Consider the following 8500-nt stretch of genomic DNA (forward strand, 5'->3'; position numbering starts at 1 on the left):
TAAGTTTCGCATCTCTTGATATTAGAAGAAAGGGATTATTTTTATATAATATTCTGTCAAGAGAAGAATCATACCTTTATATCAAAACTACATTTGTCGATAAATCAATAAGATTTCAAGATATCTAAACTCCAAATTATGAATGTAAACTATATTTTTAGATAATTTGGGATATTAAAATGCATTAATTGCACTATATTTGCTTCAGTTCCTCTGAAAGTAAATGAATTCTAAMTTAAAGCAAAGGTTAAATATAAGCCTTGAATATTCTTTACTATATTCTAGCTTCTACATAACTTCTATTCTTATGAGTGCAGACAGTGTCAAAATACAAAGCTAATATATGTCTCAGGCATCTGTGTAGAAATGGTAGATCTCTGTTTGCACTATTTTTGTGCTATTTGSAGTATTTTTGTGCTATAATTGTCTCAACATGACATATTCCTTCTTCATATGATTTATAACCTGTCATTACAGGACATTGTAGTCCTCCAGACAACATTAATCTATCGATGGGGCTGAAGTGAAGACGTGATTGATGCTGTTGCAGACATTGGTGACATAGGTAGGCTCTTCTTTTCTTTTCCAACATTTCTTGCTGAAATTCATGAGTGTACTCAGAGTGAGGACACAAAACAGCTCTACATTTGAGGAATGGGACACAAGGTACATCAATACACTTATTCATGCTCTTTTTTTTTCCAAATAAATTCCTTAAAAAAATCTTTTTGTACCTTTTAGTTAAACAAAAGGACAAATAATCCAATTAATACATTTACCATATTATTTTGAACAACTATTGTGTTTCTAGCTCTAATCCATCATGGATTTAATTCTCTTTTRTAGTTATCACTGAACCGGATATAAATCCTGCAGCCTCTCTCCTTGCAATTCTCTCTAGGATTTCATACAGAATTTCCTTAGATTGTTACAAGAAATTWTGAGGAAGGAACAAATTAAGTAATTATCTTTTCTTGTTCAAAATCTAACAGTGCAAATGGCACTTAGGCGTTTAAATACATGAACAGGAATCCATTTTAAAATGGATTCACCCTTTTCTACACTATTCCTCCTACAAGAATATGTCCTATATCTTTCACTTAACTAGTGAAGTAATGGGGATATGAAAATAATTAATACTTAATTTAGTTTTCTAGGGAAATAAATAAATAAACTTATGACTGAAGGGATGCAATTAGTTTAAACTGTCATGCTACGTTATGGTTCTAAGTCTCAAAACTCTTCAGTACAGCTAAATCAATAGTTAAAAGGACCACTTCATAACTGAAATGAACTGATCGGATGARATTTTAACTTTTTAGACAACACAATAGGTAAAATATACTTTTCTCCTGGGTCAAAACATGGCCTAATTCACCTACATCCTGGGAACATACTTCCATATCCAGTACAGATGCACCCACCCTTACATCATGGGAACAGCAGAAAAAGAATATAGAACATGGAAATCTTSTTGAAATGTGAAGTTCCTGTCAGAAAGGTCAGGTTAGCACTGAAAGAAGATGARCTGTATCTGTTTGCAAATTAACCCCAGTAAGGAAAACAGTGTGAAAGAATTCTCAAAAGTTAAATACGTATAATTGCATAATGGTCTTCTTCTTTACATTGCCTTGTCAGGAGCCTGAATCTGTCATATCATTACCTGGTTCTAACTATGCTATTGTTATCTCTAAGAAAGTGGATTATTTCATTTTAAATGTATCTATGTCTTCAGTATGTCTGATGTAAGCAGGAACATTGTCAGCTTATATGCTGCTGTATAGCAATAGTTCCCAAAAGCTGTTTGGTATAAACAAAAAGCAAAACAATAAACAAGAAAAAAAAAGAAACATCAAAAAAAGAAACACCACATTCAGACAAAAGAGAAACCCTCTGAATGCAGAAACTTTTGGAAGTCCATATACATTTGCAACAGAGAGAAACTGTGGGCTGGATTCTGGGTGATTCCTGCAGAGATATTGCTAAAACTAACTTAAGGCTAGAATTCCTGGAGTCCTACTCTGGACAGTCATTGTAAGGAGATTCCTCTGGGAAATAAGGAAAGAATCAGAGTAAGAGCTTGATTTTGAGCATTCCCTTCCGGAACTGCTGATCTTTCCCCATAAATTGAAAAGAATATGTGAATAAAAGGACCTCTTCTGAACTACAGAAAAATGACCATCACCTGTTTTGTAAAATTATTCTGGCATGTGAGAGCATAAATATCTGTCATGCTTCAGAATAAGATGATAACTATGATCTGGGTCAAGCTATCCTCCCAACATTGTAATTTTAGGCTTAATATTTTGATTTAAATATTTATTTTTAATTCTACTCATAAATCTATTGAAATATTTTTATCCTTTCTATATGATATAAATAATGAGCAATCATATTCTAAATTACATTTTAGGTGGGTGTGTTTTTTTTTTTTTTTTTCCCCCAGGTTGTTAGCCTGGGTTCATGACTATGATATCTGTTGGCATCCTTTTGTGTATTAGAAAATTACATCTTTTTCACTGAGTTGAGCGTTTTCTATGTAGTATGCATTAACAGGGTCTGTTTTTGTGTCCTTAAATTATGTGTGGATGTTTAAACTCTTTTTTTTTTTTTTTAAAGTAGTACTTCATTGAAAAATTCTATTTAAATTTGAAAAATTCTAATCCAACCTAATTCCTAGAAAATGCATAATCAAAAGTAGACTTGTCTCATATTTACAGTATTTTTATACAACATCTCAGAATCACAGARTAGTTTTTTCGGGAAGAGAGACCTGTCAAGTGATCCAAACCACTGAAAAGACAATGTTAGTTAGATCCAATTTCAAAGTGAGAAAATAAGGTAAATGATAATTATCATCTTTTGACTGAAAAAAATGGCCTCTGTTTTTTGTATTTTTTAGGAAGAATTTTTTTCTTATGTATATAACTAATGGGCAACAGAATTACTTAAAAACTTAAAGCTGATTGTGCTTTAGGACCAAATCATTTGTAAAATTAGAATTTAGGTTTTTAAGGCTCTTGTATGCTTTTAGAAACACTAATCCTTAGCTATTAATTAAAAAATGGCAATCAAAAACAAAAATGCTATAACTCATCACAAATGAGTCCCTTGGCCCTGTTCCAACTTACATATGAAAAGAGAGCAACAGGATGGATACCTGAAATGAACTCAAAAGATTAACAAGTAAAATGTGCAAAGGAAACATTCATTCTTCAAATTAACTTATGTCTGCCAAAGACATAGCAAGCAGAAATCTGTTAGTTTCTTTAGTGCAACTAACTTGACATTTTGACAGCCGGAGAAGTCAGTCATTCCTAATGAAACCACTGATCAGTCCTGTTTCTGCTTTTAATAGTTTAGGGCTTTTATTAGTAGTATTTATCCTACTGTATATTGTGTTCTGCCTTAAGGAAGATGTAGAATTCTTCATAATTCTTTGTAATTCTTGTGATTTCTAATTTGAGGAATCTGTAGAAGCTACAACACATCATTTCTGTATTTCCCAATTTGAAAAGTTCTGACAGTTAGCTGAAGATGGGTCCTCCTTTGACTCCCTTTAGTAGTGAGTAGTGAGTAGTGAGTAGTGAGTAGTAGTGAGTAGTGAGTAGTGAGTAGTAGTGAGTAGTGATGTACCCGTGGTTATGACTAGGCTCTTTTTTTTTAGATAGTCTCTGTGATTGACAGTATCTCATGATAGGCATGTCTGGGTCAGTATTATTTTTTTTCAGTCCTGAAATACCGAAAGAGTAATAAAATAAAAATGAGCTTCTAAGAACTTCACTGTTTCTTATTTCTGTAGTGTCCTACAATTCCTAGATAATTAATGCTTGCACAGTGAGTAGCATCTTCTTAAGAGAATTTTGCTACTTTTCCTGAAAAAAAAAAAAAGGTTGACATATCTGAGAGACTTTTCTTAGGGGAAGTACCTGTGCTTGAAGCAAGATCCAGAAGGCTGTGAGTTCTTAGAAATACAGTATTGCTCTTACCTGTTTTTAACCCATTCACAGTGAACTGCCAATTTATTTATTTAGGAAGGTTTTGTGAGCCCCAGGTAGACAAAAAGATGCTATATACTCAAAGGTTGGAATTTGAGGCTAACAGCATATTGGGATTCAGTGTTGTTTGCTAGAAAGGAACATTTGGCTCTAGCACTAATTAAATATCCATTCTAAAATGCAGTGCCTGGATTCCAAACGGTTTCTTTTATGGAAGGACTGGAAAGATCTTAATTGCAAACAGAAGAAAAACTAATTAGTGTTAATTTGTGCAGTGGGTGTTGATATGGTCAAACTCCTTCTAATACCAATTAAACATATTAAAACAAAGTTCTGTGCTAAAGTAAAGATTTCTTTATGGAACAACAGCAACAACTTGTTAGCTCAGTCTATGGCTGATTATTTTTCCTTCTTTACTTCCAATGACAAAGTTATAATACAAGCCTGAAGGAAGATTTGCAAGCTGAAAGCATAGGCTAGTGTATTACCGTCAGTGGAGATTACCAAAATGAGAGTAAATGGAAGATGATGTCAAAATATTCAGATTATCCAGCAGGGTAAGCAGCCTTTTTAATGAGAGACTCTCAGGAGAAAAGAAGCTTCTCTGATGCACTGATTGCATTCAGTATATTTTGGGTGGTTTATGGTCATCACTTAATAAATGACCATAGTGAGAGATCCATCTTAGCTGATACTGTTCTTAAATGATAGGTGTTTCAAATCTCCTGTAGAACAGGAGCTGAAGCCCCTTAAATCAGAAGCAAGTTGCTAGAGAAATCCAGGCTATTGCATGCATTATTTTTGAAGGAGGTTAATGTACAATTTTCCACAGCTTAATGTTTGAAGACATTATTGTGTTGATACTATGCTTTCTTATGCCATTGCCACATTTAACATAAAAATGAATACTGAAATGAGCAAAAGAATAATAAATAAAAATCTTGTTGGAAACTGACATTAACTTGTATGACAATTATGCTAATTGGGAGGTCTGGAGCTTATTCAGAGCTGCAATGAAACAAAATTTCCTTTATTTCTTTTTCCTTTCCTTGTCTTTTATTTTTTGAAAGAGTTGACGCTACCTAGTAGTGACTCATATATCAAGATTTCTGATCTTTTCCAGTAAAAAAAAAAAAAAAAAAAAAAAAAAAGAAGTAGTAGCTGAGCTTGTGAATATAATTAATGTGAACATTGATGAAGCAAGCTAGGTGAATGTAAGCGTACGTAACCAGCCCATAATTGCTTTTTAACACTCTACCTCTTGACTGCCATTTTGCTAAATATTCTGATGCAAGATCACTGTGYTGTCACTGGTAATGAGGTTGTCCCAAAAGGGCTATATGTCAGTCACTAGATCAGCTGTGAATTTTTCTTGTGCTTTGGCACAATTTGTGTTTGTTTTGCATGCTTTCTTTGTTCCTGTCTGGTTTTCTTCCATGGGTTTCCTGCATCTCAATTAATTTGGATGGCTTTAAAAGAAATATAATAAACAGAAATAACAATAGATTTATAGAAATAAAAAAAAAATAAAAATAAATGTATGCTATGGCATTACCTTAATCCCCTAATTTTACCTCTGTAAATTCGTTGGAGATGCTGGGGAGGATCAACTGCATGGACACAGAAGAATTGCCCTCATACTTAGAAGTCCCCAAGGAGTGTAGAGATATGAATAAGTGGATATGAATAGAAGACATGATAAGAACAAGGCAAAAGTGAGCAAAATTTTGTCACTTACCTCACAGATATTATATGAGTCCAGGGAAAGATGAGTGGAAAGAAATTTATTGATTACTTTATATTCCCCAGAAGACCTCATCTCCAGGGAAACTGATTTCTAGACAGAATATGTGAACTTTAGGTGTTGCACAGTGAGTGAGGATGGAGAACAGAGAGAAACACTGAGGAGTGGTAGAGAACAGGAGTAAGATCTGCTACGGGATGTTTTCAGTGGGAAGAGGAAATGCAAATTTTTTTTTTCCCCCTTTCTCTGACAATTTTATGGGAAATGCAATGWACTCTGTGTGTGATACAAAGCTAAAATTCAGGAAGACATTTAACAGAGACAGTTTGTCTCTGTTAAAAGCATATTTAATTTGTCATCCAATCTACATACAAATTCCTTGCAGCCAGATAGCAAGAAGAAGGGAAAGCTAAGGAGAGACCGTGCAATTCCCACTCTTCTAGTTCCTCTAGTACTCCTCTAGTTCAGCATACAACACTTATCCATTAAGTTGCTTAAATTGACAGCTTTATACAGTGTGATTCTGAGCTCAGAGCGTTGCTCAAAATGCTTTGTAAGGTAATGAGGTTAAATGGTGAGATTGTTGCAGCTGCAAGCATGAGGGAGAGCTACTATGCAGGAAGCAGCAAGGGAGCAAAGGCACATGCCTCCCTCTAAACCTGGCGATTTAGCTCGAATTTTGCTCTGAGTGGCCATGGTATTGCAATACTCCAATGTGAAGCAGAGGCGGTGCCAAACTTCTTTGTAGATAATCTTGTCCTTTTGTAAGATGATCAGAGAAGCATGAACTGCTGTGCTGGGAAAAGATAATAAAAAATTACTGCTACTTCAATCTGTGCTGGTAAATTATATGTGCTTAGAATGAGTAAGAGTAGGCAGCTGAGCGACTTTATGACACAGACTTGGTGAGGTGTGTCTGTTTTATGTTCAGATTTTGTGTTCCCCCAATACTGTGGGCAGAAACTTTGAGTTCAGTTGAACCAAATGAGCCCAAAACACATCTTAGGTTTTTTATTTTCTTCATTTTTTTGAACATAGTCATGTGAAACACAGCAAGGGAGAGATCTAGAATACATGAAAAAATACATGTATCTTGTCTTGCTTTGCATCTCAAGCCATTCCATGATAGAATGAATAATCCAGCCCTGCTTTACTCATATTCTTGCCAAAAGAGCACAGGGCTATGATTAGCTTGTAGAATGGTAGTAGAACAGTTTGCGTTTGTGCAAAGCGTGATGAAAATAAATGGATATCTTTTTTCTTCTTGGAAGATGCTGTGTTGAAAAATGTCATATCTAATATGAGATTCTGATCTCTATGACACTTATGTAAACTTGGAGTCATTCCAGAGAAGACATTAAGTTTTACATGGTGCCATCTGATATCATAATCTGTTTTGTCTTCAGATCAGTTTCTTTTTTTTTCCTGCTCTGAAAGTCATATGATGAATTGCATTGATTCCTTGGGAAGACACCTTGGAATTTCTCCTTTGGCATAAAGTAGATCTTCATGGGTATTTTTAGTGGAAGGTTTTTATGAGAAAATAAACTCTTACTTAGCTGTTTATGGCCCCCATATCAGATGATACTTGTTGATACTAGCTGAAGGGGAGGCTTGCCATCTCTATATAATTTGGGCTATCCTGCAATATACAGTCAGGCCACAAAATATCCGGACATTTTTTTAATCGCCTTGAAGTTTCTTCTTTTGTTGTTGTTTGTTTGTTTGCTTGTTTTTTCTCCTAGATTTTTTCAGCAACTGGCTGCAATCACAGAGAGCAAATTTATATCTGATCTGATGGCATTAATAAGACGGACTATACAAGAGACACCACCAAATCACAAGGGTTCACCAGGTCCGAGACCACATGTGCTCAGTAATGTTCAGGCGTGAGCACTGCATTACATCACCTTTGCAATGAATCTGAGCTTATTGAACTTATCCACGCACATTTACATACGCTGCATGGTTTCTCTCTCTGGACCTGTATTTTAATATTTAAAATCTAGTAACCGTGCAGAGTAGTTTCATTTATTGATTTTCTTACTTGTTTCTGTCTGAAAGAGACTCAGGGAGGGTGAGAGAAAGTGAACGGCACAGGGAAAAAAAAAAAAAAAAAAAGACCTGCTAATAGAAAGAGGGGTAGAATTGAATTTGTGTCAAAAATGTATTTTCATTTCCTCTTTCATTTTTTTTTTTGATATTTAGTGTAAGAATAATAATGATGAAAACTAAGAAAGAACCTTTAAGATTCTGTGATTCTGTGATTCTGTGAAGCTTAGGTGGTCGTATTTTTCCCTAAACCATATTAATAACGTGCTCAAAAAAGACAAGAGACTTATTTTGCAGACAACTGAAAAAAAATGGATTTCATTGAAGTTTCTTTTTCTTTTCTGTTTTTTTCTATAAAAAAAAAAAAAAAGTAGGTTGCCACTGAAAACTGTGGGTTTTTAAACAGYGAGTTTTCTGGTTTGTGGATGGAAAGACTGTTCCTTCTAATTTGTGAAGGGATGTTAAATMTCTCTCTCTCTCAATCTCTGTCTCTCATTCTTTTTTCTTTTTTTCTTCCTCTCTCTCCTTCTCCCTCCCTCCATACCCCATACTCTATACCCTTTAGGCTTTTTCTCTCCAAGATAAAATAACAGGCTTTTTTTTTTTTTTTTTTTTTTTTTTTTTTTTGAAAGAAAAAAAGGGAGGGGGGGAGAAAGGAACGGCCAGGGGAAAAAAAAAAAAAAAAAAAAAGACCTGCTAATAGAAA

General features: G+C 34.4%; 1 long non-coding RNA gene across 1 annotated transcript in view; it reads left to right on the forward strand.

Moving 5' to 3' along the window:
• Positions 1–482: 482 nt before the first annotated feature.
• Positions 483–8500, forward strand: part of LOC112950672 — a 157527-nt gene continuing 149509 nt past the window's right edge. The window contains exon 1 of the long non-coding RNA XR_003250062.1: positions 483–565. This is a non-coding gene — a long non-coding RNA (uncharacterized LOC112950672). The remainder of the gene's footprint in view (positions 566–8500) is intronic.

Source organism: Nothoprocta perdicaria, unplaced genomic scaffold, assembly GCF_003342845.1.
Source record: "Nothoprocta perdicaria isolate Ctin4 unplaced genomic scaffold, notPer1 scaffold_325, whole genome shotgun sequence".
Lineage (NCBI taxonomy): Eukaryota > Metazoa > Chordata > Aves > Tinamiformes > Tinamidae > Nothoprocta > Nothoprocta perdicaria.